This window comes from Acipenser ruthenus, chromosome 24 (assembly GCF_902713425.1).
Source record: "Acipenser ruthenus chromosome 24, fAciRut3.2 maternal haplotype, whole genome shotgun sequence".
In the NCBI taxonomy this organism is placed as follows: Eukaryota; Metazoa; Chordata; class Actinopteri; order Acipenseriformes; family Acipenseridae; genus Acipenser; species Acipenser ruthenus.
In genome coordinates, this window is record NC_081212.1 from 29,301,959 (window position 1) to 29,319,839 (window position 17,881).

At 40.5% G+C, this 17,881-nt stretch overlaps 1 long non-coding RNA gene across 1 annotated transcript in view; it reads right to left on the bottom strand.

Annotated features, from left to right (window-relative positions):
* Positions 1-540: 540 nt before the first annotated feature.
* LOC131700497 (uncharacterized) overlaps positions 541-17,881 on the bottom strand; it is a 29,017-nt gene continuing 11,676 nt past the window's right edge. Inside the window, exons 2-3 of the long non-coding RNA XR_009308384.1 lie at positions 4,666-4,888; positions 541-2,250 (exon numbers count right to left, since the gene is read on the bottom strand). This is a non-coding gene — a long non-coding RNA (uncharacterized LOC131700497). The remainder of the gene's footprint in view (positions 2,251-4,665; positions 4,889-17,881) is intronic.

Sequence of the window (17,881 nt, forward strand, 5' to 3'; positions counted from 1 at the left end):
CAGTGTTAATTAAGAAAGCTTTCAAATAATGTGTTGCCTTAAAGTGCCTCCTTGAGTAATATGCTATTGCTAAAATATTTAGATGTGACAAACATGTAGTTTTTTGAACTGACAGTCACACTTTCGAACCCCCAAAGTAGTATTGGAGGGGGTAAATAACTGTTGCTGCTATTGGTATACAGCAAGATCAGAATGTCATACCATGTCATGCCTTGCTATTCATTTCTAGTGCATGTACCAATTCCGAGGGCGTATTTTTTCCTGAGTTCTGATGGCCATTCCCTGCAGTCAACCTTCAAAGAAGGTCAGCAGTGTGGAGTAGTGGTTAGGGCTCTGGACTCTTGACCGGAGGGTCATGGGTTCAATCCCCAGTGGGGACACTGCTGCTGTACCCTTGGGCAAGGTACTTTACCTAGATTGCTCCAGTAAAAAACCCAACTGTATAAATGGGTAATTGTATGTAAAAATAATGTGATATCTTGTAAGTCGCCCTGGATAAGGGCGTCTGCTAAGAAATAAATTATTAAAGAGGCTGGGGATTCTGACGTGAATAGGAACAGAAACAGCATCAGTACTCTGGTACTGACCAGAAGGATGCAATACCTTAAATTGCTGTAATAGTGACACAAGACCAGACTAGCACAGTCAGTCAATAGAAAAAGCTCAGCGAAAGCGCTGGTTTTATAGGTTGTCTGAGCCACATTGAGATCGGCCGCCACTGTTTGGACCGTTCCAATAGGTAGTAAGAAAGCAGGAATGAGTCAGAGAGATGTCCAGCTTTTTTGTCCTGGTAATTGCCATTTGGGATGAACTGCTGTATTCGGGAGCTTTTCAATGAGACAATGTAGTTTAGAGGTTAGGGGCTGCAATGTGGCTTACAGTCCCTTAATTCCTGTTCAGCATACAGTACAATACAGTACAATATTTAATCTCCATACCACAGTTTCACAGAAGAAGACGGAAACACCATAAAGCTTTAGTTCACTGTCTATTTTCACATCTCATAACTTATTTAGTCCTGTCCAGTACTGCCACAAAGCAGCAGCTGGGGTGCATGAAGTCATGTTGATGGCTAAGTCAGGGAATACTGTCAACTAATGCTTCCCAGGTGTTGGGTGTCACTGTGCTGTTTACTATGATCTTAAAGATAAAGATCCAGTCTGCTTTGGCATCAGTAAAGATCCCTGTTAGCACTGAGGAACAACAGAGCCATTAAACCATTAAATGGCATTCTAGACATTTTTCAAAGCTAAAGCAAATTCTTCTTGCCTCGGTGCATTTAAGGTATAATGTTTTCAGTTTCACAGGTAGATATAAAGAACGTTAGATAATGTATTCAGCTATTAGTATACCTCCATAGTGTTTGTACAGTACTGAGTATTCAGCCATTAGTATACCTCCATAGTGTTTGTACAGTACTGAGTATTCAGCTATTAGTATACCTCCATAGTGTTTCTACAGTACTGAGTTCAAATATATTGTCGAGCAAAAGAACAGATAAAATGGGAGTGTACGCATTTGCATTGTATGGGTGTTCAAATGTATTTGAAAGCAACAGTTTGTTCACAGCGGTAATGCTTAACAAGCATTACACAAAAATAACAAACCGTTGCTTAACAATGAAAAAGAAAAAAACAGTCAATGGAAATGTTGCCGCCTCAGGGTATTAGGCTGGTAAATGTTTACTGCAGCTCTTAACTAGCAATTGATTAACCTGTAAATTCCCATCACCCAGCTGCTGTTAGGAATGTTTACCATAAATACGAGGGTGAAAAGGAACCCAGATGCATGGACAGCAGTCTGGCATGTTCTAAAGTAACACTGATGGATGCCGGATTGAATAGGTATTGGTTTTAGTTAAACATGACAGAGTGAAAGATTGCAGGGCCACTGGTCACAAAGGTCTAAAGGTCTTGTAATGCTTCAGCGCCTTGTTCCAGCAAAAATGACCTTCTGATCTTTTCTTAAAAATGTACCAGCTGCTAATTTAGCAAGAGCTTGTGAAAAGTTTCCTGTTGTTCCTGGAGATGTGACAAAACAAAAAGGTAACCTTCTTTGGGGCTCCTGCGCAATGCAATTCATGGAGGAACCTTCTCAGGGGCAATTCCCAAAAGTCCAAAGGTTCAAAGTCTAAAGCCAAAATAAAAAGAGGTCCAGTTCTGGTCTCAAGACAGCTAGGGTCAAAAACTCCATTCCCAAAAGGGCCAAAGGTCACAGTTGACGGTCCTAAAAGAAGCCGATGGTTGAAATCTGAAATGTCAAAAAGACACAAAGGACAACGTCAGGAGTCAAAGCTGTCCAGCATCCATAGTAATCTAAAAAAAAAGGTCAAATTATTTGAACTGAAAAGGTCTAAGGAACAAAGAATGACCTGTAAAGGGCAAATATGTGAAGAGATATATAAATCTGAAGCTCTTTATATCTTTATTGATATAGCTCTAGATATACATATTATATATTGATTTTTTATTTTGTTTGCTGCTTAAAAAAAATGTGTTTTGTTTCGCATCTAATTTAGCATGTCAGAAAAACAAGGAATCTGAAAATGAACAGAAAGATCAACCAAAAAGTACAGAGTAGTTGGGCCTTTAAGTATAATGGTCCTAACAGTTCTTGTAAGATGTGTGCTGGTTTACACAGTGACACTGGACACTGCCTCTCTTTAAAAGGGTCCACCTGGATCTTTGTAACGCCCCACTAATACATGTTTCAGAGGTTCTGCTGACCCAGTTGATCTTGGGACTCCTGAACTACACAATTTCATATTTTCTGCATCGGGACCAAGAGCAACTCTTAGACAGAGAACGTCACCAGCAAAGGTACAGCAGCCTGCCAAAGCCCAGTGTAGCAATGATGAATGCTCTGATGCACGGTAACCATGGTGACCCCCTCAGCAGTCAGGTGCCAAGCCTGTACAAGAGGAAGATGGTGCATTGGTCTTCACGCGAGCTGAGATTGCTGTGTGCACAATGCCACAGGAGACCTGGCTCCAGCAGTCAAGCCCAGTTCACGTGTGACCTGCAAAGGCATCTGGTCAGTCAGAAGCAGTGTGGAATCCCAGCAGAGCCTCGGAGTGAGGAGAAACACAGAAACACACGCAGAGCTACAGCTCCACCAGCCCCTCCATGAAACACGCATCCTGGCAGCCTGGTTATAAAACTGAAGAGGAACAACTAGAACAACTAGTCTATCACAGTGGCAATTCACAGCAGCCTGCACTGATGATTCTGCTCAAAGACCTGTTAAGAGTCAGCTGGTAGGTCTTTGGGGTGTTTTGGGGAGACAGTTTGGTTAAATAAACTACAAAAGACCTTCATTAATTTCTTAGTAATTATAGAGCTGTATACTGAGCAATCTACAAAGCCATTTAAAAGTTATTAGCTATCATGTGCGTTAAACCTACAGCTTAGTGCACATAATAATAATGGTACTGTACAAATTAAGCCAGGCTGGCATAAGGACACACTGCAGGAAATAGAAATACCTGCATATAAATCACGTCAATTCATAGTTCAGTTTCTTTATCAAGATATATGTACTCCCGACTACTGACTAACTACCAAATACTTGCTAGGGACCATGATAACATATTTCCTACGCAACCAGTTACATAAACACTACTGGAAACAGTTAAACTGAGGCTAGCATACTGTCTGCACACCAGGCAATCAGAAACAAGCTCTTCTTTCAGCCAAGCAACACAAAATTAACACGTTGTGATTTTAACAGGCACTTTTTATACAGGTTAAGCTCGAGGTTAGTGTAAAAGGTTAGTTAAATGTTAATGGATGTTAATGCTACAATTAAATTGTTGCTCTGATTGAGAACTGCAGAGCACTAACTCCACGTCAGCACTAGGACAGGGTACTGCTGCCGTGTAAATTACAAGCTGTAAATCTACACCGACTAATTGGACACTCATTCAATCTGTTTTTCTTTTCCTCAAGGCTGTTAATGCTAACAGATATCCGGTTAAAAATAGCTTGTAATTTTGTTTTCAATTAGGCATTTTTAAAGCAGGCATACCACAGCGAGTATAACCGTGTGTGACAATTTCTTTTTTACACCTGTAACATGTTGTACTATAGTACATTGCGTACTGTATCTGACGAAAGCATGTGACATTTACAAAGAAACCTCCAAGTCGTATACAGAGGTGATACGGCTACGTTGAAAAAGATAATCAGCAATCTTTATTGACTCTTTTTTTGTACATATCACATCTCTTTATGGATGATCTTGTTTAAAAACGTGACCCCAGCGTAGGAGGAAGTGAAAAACAAGGCAAGTTCTGAGGCTTCTCAGCCCTAGCACTGATCTCTTCCAACGTGCTACCTGTTCTTGGTAGCCAGCACTGAAACATGTAAGGGGCAGTGTTAATTTATGCACTGTCAGTACAGATTCTGACCCCTGCTGGGGAGATGAGATTGAAAGCTCTAGAACTGCTCATGCAAAGCAGCCTGGCTCTTGTGTGCAGTGATTAAGGGCCTCACTTGAGGAGCGTGTGGTCGCCGGTTCACTCCCAGTCTCGGTATAAAGTAAAATAATATAACAGTACTGAGCAATCCCCAACTACTGCTGCCCATCAGAGAGAGAGACGGTCTCAGCTGAGGATTGCCTGGCTCCCAGTTCAAACTCACAGGATAAGCACATGAGTTCACTTACTGTCAGCATCTGCATCTTCTAACTGCAAAGCCATGTGAAAAACAACGCGGAGGGCAAGATGTTGTTTCGAAATATCTCCCCTGCACACATTTGTGGAATCACACTGTTTCCAAACAGCATCTCTTGCTCCAGCCTTGCCAGGCAGGGATAGGCAGCCCCAGGTCGAGGGTTCTGTCTTCACAATAGAAGCTTTTCAGTCCTGCAGGCTTTAGACAGGCAGGCTCTGGGGGAAACAGCAGAAAGCCATTAACTAACTGCAGTATTATCATGATCCGCTCACAGGAATGAGCTACGGACAGCTAATGAACTCGCCTTAACGTTTCTCAAGCTGAAGCGCACCACTGGGAACTCAGCTAGTACAAACAGCGTGACAGATCAATGTCTGTTTCCTAAATCAAGGGAAAAGGTTATTCACTGTCTCTCTGGGATTCCACCAACTCCTGCATCTCTGTGAAACCCCTTGCTTTTTTCTCTTTAAAGCAAAATCATTATTTTTTTATCTTTTTTTTTAGTGCTAATTAAATGTAAGACAGATGATTGTTTTTTTGTTTTTTTTTTCAATTGCCTCCAGCGTGGAGTGAAAGCAGATCTAATGGGGATGTATTGAGAGACTGCACAGCCACTGGCTGATGCAGCTGATGGCTGTCAGTCTGTGGGTCAGTCATGGATCTGCAGGTGGGTGGGTGTTGAAGGGAGCTGGAAAGAGCTGTTGACCAGCCCTGTGTTACACGTCTCCTTACCTGGAAAAGTCTTTCCATTTAACAACAGATCATTCACGTGCAATATTCCCACTGTCAAATTCACACACACTGGCACAGCCTAGCAAGTACAGTATGTGTGACCTATTTTGGAATATAGCCAGGACAATATACAGAGCCACAGGATATTATAATGATCAAGGAGTAACTGACTCCTGGCCTCTACTAAGGGATGAATTCAATCACAAACTACAGTTCTGCCATATGAGCCCTGTAGCGCTTTCCCAGCTACACTGTGTTGTGTTATTCAATTCCAGACATACAGTAAGAGTACACACTCAGACATGCCTCTTCAAGAGCAGAGATACCAGATCCTTGAGTTAACACTGGGTAAGCGCCTTGTGGAAAGCACATGCAGTACATTCCATGCTTCTGAACAACTGGATTGAATGCCACCATTCAACAAAGGAAAAATGCAGACAGGCACTTTAGTTTAATGTGTATGGTATCCAGCCCTGAGAAACAATCGCTGCTATAGAAATGTGTGTGTGTGCATGTGTGTGTGTGTGTCCTTGCGTGAGTGTGTGTGTGTGTGGGCAGGTACTACTATCAATGTGTGGACAAAATTTGAGAAAATGCCCTCACAAAGATAGTAACTCCTGAAAAAACGACGTTGTGTGGATGTTCCCACTTTGTAAAACATGTTTTTAAGAACTAAATATGCCTTAAACAAAATAATAAAAGTGCCAAAATATTTTTTTGTAGACTTGTGTGGATTTTTGTGTGACTGGAGTTAGAAATAGTAAATGAAAATATAGTGAGAGTCAATGAGAAGTCCCCACAAATATAGGAATGCAAACGTGAGTGTTTAACTACCTGATATTTTTAATGCACTGCAGGAACTGTCCAATCTTGCGATCTAACACGAGTATACTGCATGTCTCTCCTGTTATACAGTCATTGTTAATAAAGCTTGCACACACGTGTGGTTCCTGGAGGCTTTGGGATTGCTTCTTTTAATCATCCTTGCACTATAAAACAAGTCTTTGCATGTCTGTTCACAGATTGCACTTAGTATTGTTAGCCATGCAGCCAAAGCCTCAGCCCTGCCTGCACATGGCTGCAGATCCCTGTTTTGTCAGCTACGAGACAGCTGTTCAGTACAGCTTCATTCAACTCTGAAGAGCTTTCTAATTTCCTCCAGACACCCAGGATCAAGATGATAAATGAATTCACTTGGGCAGCGAGGAGAGCAGCTTACTGACCCACAGATTCAGCGCAGGTATCGATGCTGAACTAATGAGAAATCACAGGCCCAGATTTCAGCAGTTTATTCCAATTACCTAACAACTGATCACAATTAAATGGAAATTAAACAAAAAAGGGTGAAAAAAGCAAACTTTTTTAAAACATCTCATTTGAGATTCTTAGCAAGTATTGAATGCTTTGTTAACAGCGATTATTAAATGATGTCAAATATTTACCAGTCACTGATATTTTATTTTGCAGGCAATCATGACAAAGGCGATGGACTATTTAGTTAGATATTTGTTTTGTGGTGAATCCAGAATAAAGTAAATAAAAAAAACTTAGGTCAGGTGAAAATCAGCCCAGTTCTGGAAGGTGGAATGTGAGGTTACATTCGTAAAAGGAACATAACGTTGTTACCAAATTAAAAGAGTAAGCTTGAGATTTTTTCATATTCTAAACTACATACTCTGTAATTGGTATCGAAATGGCAGTCCTGGAGTATATAGTCATCTCTATTTACACAAAGCAGGGACAGCCTCAGATCTTCCCTGGCTTTGAGAAGCAGTTCAATCTCCCTGTCCATTATGTTTGGCCTCTCCTTTTGAGACTGCCCTCAAAGGTGACCTCAATCCCAGTGCCAACTGACTCATTCCACTTGTTACCAAAATAACATTTTGATGAAAGACTAGTATATTAAACCAGCCCTCAGTCTCAGACATTAAGCATTTAGGGTATACAGAACTTACAGAAATGCTTCATCATAAGCATCTCTTCCAATCCGTAAACAATCAATAAGGCACCAATATATGTGTTACAAGTGAAGTTATAAACAAGCTTCAGGGCGGAAACAATCGAAGTCTGCTGTATTTGAGAAACAATTCACACTTTTAAAATATTAAACTTTAATTCATGGACCATTAAAGAGAAAATAAGAAAGTGAAAAAGGCAGTTCTATGGAAAGAGGAGACCCGCCCCCGCCTGGGTGTTAGACTGACGCATTTGTCAAAGTTCCCTGCAGGAATGCCTCTGCTGCTCCCAGCCTGTGCAGAACCTTTGCAATGACTTGGTCGTGTCTCTGGCTCACACCTTTCTGGTCAGTGGGTTCATGTCTCGGAGGAAGCTGCCAGGCCTCACAGCAGTCATGCTGAACTTGTTTTCTGGCTTCCAGCGATGTGCATAGCGGGGTGCCCCACATCACCTGGCTGCCCCAGAAAAGCCTGCTGGGAGTGTTTGAGATGTGGGCCTAGTGCTGGTAGCCGAGGCGAGGTTAGTGAAGGTCCTGAACACAGGGAGGGCATGATGAACAGGGGCAACTCACGTCTGTCGATCATTCTCCCTGAGATCATTCTCCCTGAGTTTTCAAACTGATCGGTTTGAATTGGCTGTTGATGGAGACTGGGAATTTACTGCTGTTCAATTCTTTTTTTATTTTTCTTTCTACTTTATTCAGTACTTGATGAAAAGAAAGGGATCCTGGACCCTGAAACATTACTGTGTCCAAAGACCAGAAGCCATTTTGCCAAGTGCTGGAAGCTAACGGGTGAAATATTAGGGTTCTGCTGACCGGTCCATTTCAGTACACTGGATCCATTTTTGACAGCACTAGCAATTCAATCTGGGTCAAAGCTGGTGTGGGGACTACGACAAGAAAGTAGGTTGTTCCAATATGATAAACGCATCTTAAAATCACTGGATCTAATTGGTCAGCTACAGCAAGCAAAAACATGTTTTCTTTGATGAAACAGTGACACGTCTATTTAATTTGTTTTTAATAAGAAGCAGACTATTTCTATTATTATTATTATTGAAGTAGTACTAACAGAATACAAATGAAGTCAAGTTTATTTAATAGAAATCAGTAGCGATCAATCAAAACCAATTTAGCCCAATCTAGAAGAGATAGACAGACAGAGAGAACTTGATTAGGGAGTCAAAAGGCACAAATAAGCTCAAAACAACAGCACGCAGTGGACTCATTATTGGCAATTCAGATCCTAAAATAGACACAGCAAAGCTCCCGTTTCAGTGTGGCCTTCAGCACTGAGCAGGGAAGCTTACCAGTACCTACCCAGTTGCTCAGTAGTGGTCTATATGAACACTTATGACTAAGCCTTGTCATTCATGTAATCTTGTATTCACACTTTTTAATTAGGTTTTCCATATGGTTTTGTGGTTACATTTTTCTATTCTATTGCTATTTGCTGGTATATGCAGCACAGAACCTTCAGGATGGAAGGGGCTGACATTTACTGCACTTATTTTTTCAAATAGTGTTTATTATTATTATAAAATCCTGTAAAGCAACTCATTTATAGGAAAGTGACCTGTTCCGAAGGACACTTTGTATTTATGCCTGCAATGTTAAAGTGTTCAACTTTCTCCTCTCAGGCAAACTCAGACCTGTTTATGAGAACAAAGTCGACAATTTGAGACTTCGCTGCATTTAAAAAGAACATCTATAAAGAAACCCAGTCCTTTCATTCTGAAATATTTGATAGGTGATGCATGAATCGTAACCAGACCAGCTGCCCTCCAGGACTCAGACTGTACATATATTTCTAAAGTTTCCTGCATTGAAATGCTGTAAAGAAGGTTTTAGTTGTAATCAACGGCACCTGCGGTGGCTGTGTCTTCGGAAGGTAAAGGGAGCTGGCTCCTCACATCAAGCACAGTTAAATGTCACTCGAGCATCACACTCAATAGCCTTGATTTTCAAAGGGATGTGCTCCAACAACGGTACAGAAAGGCAATGGTCTTGTATGTGAGCATCCCTTTGAAAAGCCACACAGGATGTGTTGCCTGCTTCCTTTAACAGTCTCGGGTATACTTGCATATCTCTACATGCTACAACATCAGAAGCGTTGTGTAGAATTCACTAGAATAGATCCTATTGTTAACTTTACCAGTGCAGGCTAGAAGCCATATCATGAAGTGCAAATACCAAGACCAATAATTAAACTGTTACTTTCTTGGATAGATTTAGATCTATGCAACTAACTGAATGCACTTGTCTATCTGTGTGTTTGTTTTAGTTTTTTTAATTACTAATGTACTATATTTCATTTAGTGTACATGTTGGTGATATTGTTTTTAACACTGATTATAAACAATAGCACTCTGATAGACCTCTGGAACCATTCCAGTTACCTGGAAACCTCAGACAGCAAGACTTCTCGGAGGTGATGAAGAGAACGAGTTAGTACAGCTGCATATGTATCAAATGTCCTGTGATTAATGTTTTAAAAAAAAAAAACAAGTACTGCAGATTATAACAAAGACTTATCTGGTTTTCTGGTGTACAAATAGACCCACTGCTCCCATTTCTAACACTCAGGAAATAACGCATTTGAATCGTGCCTGCAGTTCTGTCTGCTGGAAAGTACTGTAATTAATACACACCAGATAACGCACACATAATTAGAGTTTGCCTGAATGCTACAACAAATCTGCAATGTTCTGTTTTTTTAATATCTGTGCACAGTTTTTTTGTTTAAGTTGAATTACTTTTTCATATAAAAGACAGCATCACTGCAGTTGCAATTTTATATTCAACAAGATGGTAAACATAGCAACGGAGGCACAGTGAAGACCAACAATAAGCCTTCAGTTTGAAGTAAATAAAGCAAGAAAATAAATAAATACCCAACCCAACCCCGCAGCCGTAACACAGTCTCACCAGTCTGATTGGGACGACTGTGTTTCAAGACAACATCTTCTTTTCTTCTAAACGCATAGCTTTCAGGCCTACAGAAGCCCCCTCGGTCAGGAATTATCAGCGCGCTAACTCCAGAGAAGTGGGCCAGATCAATAAGCACATTCTCTGAGAGGATCGAGAGAAGCGGGACGCGATCAGAGCTCTGCGGATCTGTGTGTCTTCAGGAGCTGATCGATGCCGTCACAGGGCCGGGCTCTGTTCTCTCACCAACACCAAGATGTTTTAGGTGCTTTACATGATTGTGTTGGTTCTGCCTTTTTTTCTATTTTTATTTATTTATTTATTTTTTAACTTTGGCCTTTTTCCTGAAGTTCAAGTACTTCGAAGTGTGGACTGCAGTGGAGCTACTGAGGTGAGAAAAGGTTACAACGAGGCTCTACTAATCAGCTGTCCATTCTTCCTTTTACCGCAATCAGCTTTTCTTCTGTTCTGTGGAGGTTCTGCAATTCCAGTCCCAGACTGTTGATCCTCCATGGCTTCTTGGAGAGGTGCTGACAATGAACAGTGCAAGACAAGGTGTCCTGATGCACAGCTTGTAGGGTCTTAGAAACCAGGAGATCGTCCAGACTCTTAATGAGTAAGCACAGATGTGCCCTTTCCTGACACTGCCCTTCAGGTCATTGTACTCCGGCCCTGCACCCTAGCCACGCTGGTCCGGTTTTGTGTCATCTGTGTGCCGAGACCTCATTAAGATGAGATGACGAAAATTAGGGTCAAGGTATATAAAGGTAACCAGAGAGAAAGGGCAAGATGCAAAGGCTAACCGAGGTCTATATCACAGCAGAGGGCCATCCCTCCAGACTCTCCCCTCAAAGGTGACCTCCAGGCCCGGTCATTATTTAAATGAAGCAGGGCCTGATCATTATTTTACATGGATGAAGAAGAGGCCAGAGAGAAAAGGGAATGTGTCGTTCTCAGAAAAGGATAGTGGGGAGAACACAAAGAAGGAGAGAAAGGGAGAATCAGAAAAGATCAAAAGCAAGCCTTTCGCTTTTCAAGTCTCACAGGCCTCAAAAGAGGATAAGGAACAATCGGGCTTAGGGTCTCGTGTCCTCTCTGGCAATTAGACTCAGCTGATGAACAGAAAGGGATGAATGGCTGGGTTCAAGGCCTTCTGCAGGATTCACACAACAGGGTTTTTTCTTCTTCTTCTTCTTCTTCTTCTTCTTCTCTCAGAGTGGCAGAAATACAGCTGCATTTATGTTTCTTTAAATGAAGACGATATGGGAGGATTTATACCTGTCCTTAATAATTAACAAGTATCAGATGTCTGCTTTTTATTATTCTTATTTTCACTCAGAGAAGATGGCCTTCAAGCCTGAGCCTAGTCTCCCTTTTATTGAAGCGATTTGCTTTCTTATTATATTTTATATTTTGTCACAGTTGCTTTGTTTGTTTTTCGTTGTTAAAAAGACAAATAAAGATCTTGACATTAATAACTTGCCTGTCCTCACCTGTGGATTTCATTGTAAAGTGCTTTAAAACAAATTAAAATGGTAATGGAAGTAGACTCAATAAAGACCTGCTGCCATAATATGGTTTATATTTTCTATGAATTCTGAACTAATTTTAAATTAACATTATTATTATTATTATTATTATTATTATTATTATTATTATTATTATTCATTTATTTCTTAGCAGACGCCCTTATCCAGGGCGACTTACAATCGTAAGCAAATACATTTCAAGTATTACAATACAAGTAATACAATAAGAGCAAGAAATACAATAACTTTTGTTCAAGTGTGACAAACCACAATTCAATAATACAGCAGATTATAGTGATAGTTACATCAGGATATGATTAAATAGTGATAGTTACATCAGGATATGAATAAATACAAAATATTACAGGTTAAACACTTGGCAGATTACAGTATTCTGAAGTACAGGATTAAATGCAGTCAAATGCAGTTGCCCTCTCATCCTCTGGTCTAATACACAATGTAATCAGAAGCAAATTCACGTAACCTCGCCATGAGGCCAACAAACAGTGACCTCTGACACACCTGGAGAAGAGGTTAACAAAGCACAATTCAGCACACGAGTAAAGGATATAGCACTAATAACACACTATCAAGTTTGTATTTTCGAATTTCTTTCTTCTTTCAATTCCAAACCATTTTGGTTAAATCTTTGCCTGTGCAGTCTGTTTGTTAAAATGATATGAAATTAATACATATATATTCATAATTTATATATATATATATATATATATATATATATATATATATATATATATATATATATATATATTATATTATATATATACATATATATATATTTATATATATATTATATATATATATACTGTGTGTATATATATATATATATTATATATAAATTTATATATATATATAAATAAATAATAACACCATACATTATTTTATTTTTTTACAATATAACATATCATTGTAACTTTTCTGTACCACTTGGGCTCCTGTCGTTCAGCAACATATTACCTCCCTCTCCAACACAATAATCTCCTCCAATTGCCCATTATCACTGAAACAGGAGAAGTTACAGTGACCGTAATAGGATCCAAATCAAATCAAACTTGCTTTAGCAGGTCTTGCAATAGAGCTGTACTCCCTCACCCCTAACACATGCACATAGAGAGACACACACAGAGACAGACACACACACTCACACACATACACACACAGAGACACACACACTCATGCACATACACAGACACACACACACTCACACACACACACACACACACACACACACACACACACACAGACACAGGCACACACAGAGACACATACAGAGACACATACAGAGACAGACACACACACGCACGCACACTCACACACACACACACACACTCCCAGGGGAGAACAAGTGTTAAGAAGCACCTGCAGACTAAGCCAGGGCTGGGGGGTATGGAACATGACAGGCCACAAACAGTGCTGGAATTTCCTTGATGGAGTTTACAAGGTGGTCACATCAAGAGCAGTAACCGCAGGTCGGGGCTGATTAAGCTGTGAACGAAGCTCAGGGGTTGAGTGCCAGCACCGTTTCATTCCCTCTCGCTCAACTTCCAGCTAGTGCTTCCAGGGCTGTTTTACCCCTTCCTCGGCTACAGAGCGGTGAAACGTGTCTGAATCCTTTGATCAGTTACACCCATGCTCTACATCCCTCTTCGAGCACAAACAATGTACATTGAAACTGTCCTTTAACATGATCTTCATGCTGCCATCAATGTCTATTTCTGAACAACAGCGAACTGGCCCATTCTCCACATGAAAATATTGCATTCAAGGCACATCATGCTTTGAGAAGAGCTGACGAAAGCTTTGTTCACAAAAGTCCTACTGTCATTAGGTACCAAAATCAGAGTTTGATTTTCAGCTGATGTAAGCCATTGGAGTTTGCCCCTAGCTTTTAACCTGTACTCCTTTGAAAATCCCTCCCATTACACCTCTCTAAGCTACCTCCACGTTCCAGGCAGCTCCCTCACTTTACATTGAAAGGGTTTTACTGTTCCATTAAATACTTTCTGATTCCCCTCCAAGCCACTACTAGAGAGTCTCCAAAATACGCAGAGCAAAAGCGAAGCTCAATTTGAGCAACGAACTTAAGGGGTGCTTTCAAGGGGGTTGAATAAAAACGATAAAAAAAAAAAAAAAATCACCAATTATCCCGTTTGTCCTCTAAATGTGACATTCTATTCAAATAATTAAGTAGGCAATCACAGGTTTGGATGAAGGGATTTCAGACTCCTGGTGCGAGAACCCTACTCAAAAAAACCGTGGATGGTTGCCGTTTGCATCGATAACGCACACGCCCCGCCTCAATGTTTACACATCCGAGGCCAAGTGTCTTCGTCCCATTGATTTCAGGGAAAAGTAATAAGAAATGCTGTTTATGCATCTGTGGTTCAAGACCCCTTTGCGTGCTGCTGCTTGTGCCTTCTGCAGGAGATGCTTATAGGAGACCAGGCTTGGGGTCAGTGCCAGCAATGTGACAAGGGTCAGCCACCGGGGAGCAGAACAAGATGCTTCTCTTTTCAATAAGATAGGAAAATAAAACAACAAAACATCACTGAATAACTACGGGGCTAAGCATTGCCGCAGCGGGGATTTTCAGAGGAGCGGTCGGTGATTTGGAAAGAAAAAAGGGAAAGGGGTTTTTGAAAGGAATTCTAGACCGAGATGAAGAAAAGGTTTGTGCCGAGCCTGCACAAGCCCTTGTCAATCCGTAGTGTTTTTTTAAATATATGTACACTTCATACACAAGCGAGGTGGCGGGTCGGTCCTTTGACTGTATAGTCTTATTTACTGAACATCTGGTTGTTTGAAGAACAGGGGTGAGGCTGTGCTATGTCTTCATAGCAGAACTAGGCACCTGATACAACCTAGGCTAAGTGGGGAGCTAGCCCCTGACTGACCAAGTGAGACAAGAAAGCACCAGCTTTAAAATACTGTATATTACTGTATGTTACTGATTAAGTAAAGTGTTTGCATGCAAGTCATTTGGATATTATCTAGCAATCTGTTAAAATAGTAGGGGTCCAATTATTGCATGGACACTTTGTCTCTACAGTCCAGCAACTGAGCACCAAGGCTGCGAGGTGCAGTGGAATTCGCTTTGCACTAGATCTGGCTTGAAAAAGTATAACCAACTGGAGACTGCATTGTGATTGCTAACGTGCTGCCTAATCAGAAGATTTGTATTTCTCTCTCTCAACAGGCAAGCTGTTATTGAATTTAAAGGTCACTAATAAACACAACAGGAGTTTTTGTGGTATAGAGATGAGGTGAGATCATTAAATCAGTGGGTTTGCTACACACATTGATGATAACCTGACAGCCAAACAGCAACTCTAAAACGTATTGGGTTACCCACAGGTTTTTGTGCTCAGGCACAAGTCAGTTATAAAGGCAAAGTACCAGGATGTGAGTGAGTGTGTGTGTGTGTGCGCGCTAGACAACCAAAAACACACGCATACACAAATACTGCATTATGCCTTGATGCAGTCTCTGTTCCTTTACATTAATATCGACCTGTCATTAAATGCAGTATGTCTTTATGAATCATGCACACTTGCTTTTAAGCAAGCTTTTTAAACATCTTAGAAAGGGGTGAAGTGGTTTATGTTCTGACAACGCTGTATCCTTAAATACAGACCGGAGACGGGCATTAATAAAGGAATTCGGCATCATTAAGTGAAAGTGACTGACTGGACCACTGGTATTATAAGAGCATCTCATTTGTACAAGCAGACAAATTTGCCCACATTACATTATACAAAGATACATTTTATTTCATTAGAAAATGAAAGCAGGGACTCAGATTTTGACTAATTGGGTTTCTCCTGATAATCGCAGCTTGGTAATAAGGTACAGATCACTTACAATATTGTTAATGAAATGTGAAAAGGGACTCGGGACTCACTAGATAATAGCCAGCTTGTTTTAATTGTTCACATTTTTTTCTCTCCTCGGGTGACATAGTCATTATTTTGCAGTCACCACTTATCGGTGAAATCAGAGAGGATTAATGGTTTCACTTGTGCCAGCGAAAAATGTTTAAGTTGTCTCGATTATCAGTGCAGGGGAAAAGAATAATGGTTATTTGTCATTGTGTTCAGCAGTCAGAATGAATTATCCACCAAAACACTAAGGAAGGAGTACCATTAACACTCCAAGACCAAGATGTAGCAAAGTCAAGCATGCCAAAGCAGCCTTTCTGGTCTGGTGTCTACACGGCATATTATTGCATTCTGATTGATTGGATTCATTGATTGATTGATTGATTTATGTTTAAACATTTGTACTTTTTTTTTTTTTAGGAGTCATTAAAGCTTTACTTTTTTTTTCTCCTGACGAGCTGAAAGATGCATTTATACACTGCAAAACAAATTAAACAAAATGCTACAAATTAAAATGCATGCTGAGGAACATTGCCGTGATTATAATCCCATCCATTGTTTAAATCAGGTGATGTATTTAGAGGGCGAATTTATGATCAGAAAGGGTTATATATGTGCTTGAATGATCTGTCTATCTACTGTAAATCGTAGTCACATGCCATCCTCTATGGGATATAATAGGTTTGAGTGTGATATCACATTTATCTCCTCTCATACAGACAGACCTAATAGCTTGCAAGAGGAGTGAGGAGAGGCATGTGTGTGGAGACTCACAAACTAACAGTGTGAAAACCACCAAGCCAGTGAGTGGGGTAACTGCATGCAATACTGTATACATTTAACTTAGTATTCCAAATGCTGGGGACTAAATCATTCAGTTAGACGCACGTTTCAAAGGGGACTCCCTTAGACCTCCTCAGGTTAACAGTCAGAGGTAATTCTAGGTTGTTTCAGATCTTGCAATCTGCAGTGCTATGCCGTGGCCGTTGGCAGAAAGAATTGAGCTGGCATCTGTGCTAGTATGTATGTTTTGTGTTTGTGTGTCTGCTGGAAGATGGGGGAGGGAAGCCTTTCATTGTAACATAGCACAGTACCCAGGCAATCCTTTCATATTTTTTGGCATTTCTTCTTTTTTAAACCTCATTAGTGAAATGACTAGTTTACCCTGCTTTAATAGTGAAGGTTCTCCTGCTGTGGGGGCTGAGCTTGCCAAACACCCCTATGTTCTACAGATGAAAGACACCTGTGAGATTTGCAGCCTAATTGCTTCACCAACACATCCTCCTCCTTGGAAGAGAACTAAACTCCTTAATTGCAGGGAGACATGCATCACCTCACACTTGCATTATGTCAGTGTGATGTGTGCTCTGAATGCCTTGGAAATGAGGCTGCAATGGCAGCGAAATCTCCAACCTCCCTGCACCTCACAGCACAATATCAGCGGCTAATAAACAGCATTCAGAAATCATGCAGGAGGTGGCAATGCTCTCGGGCATGGTGGTCCAGCCCCCCAACCCCAAGCCTGAAAGAGGTGCATTGAAATCCATTAACTCTTCATTGAGGAGTGAACATCATTTACAATTCACAGCATTTAAACATCTTGGAAAGCCAATCAGTTTGCATGCAGCCCATCACAAGTCCAGTACCCATTGACAGTGTAAGGAGGAGAAGAAGAAGAAGAAGAAGAAGAAGAAGAAGAAGAAGAAGAAGAAGAAGAAGAAGAAGAAGAATTATTATTATTATTATTATTATTATTATTATTATTATTATTATTATTATTATTATCTCTATAATTGCCTCTATTGTATATGTGTTAATAATTGTTCATTACCAGGTGGGATTCACTTATTTTAATGACCTGTTTGGAAGATTCTGACTTGTTCCTGATGGTTTAATTGGCTCATTAATTGGTATAAATAGAAGTCAGATAGTAAATTTAACGACCTGATCATCAAAAGGTTCTTGTTTTTCTGTGTAATGACGCTTTTTCCCCAAAGCATTTATTATTTCCACGTTACAGGGAACATGTCTAAAAGTAGAGCACATCTGCAATGTGAAAGCAGCTTCTGACCCTTGCTCTGTATGTCATGGAAAGGGCTTGAGCAGCACACGGGGTTATTCACAGGGATCTCTCCACTAATATCACACACATTGCAATAGCAAAGC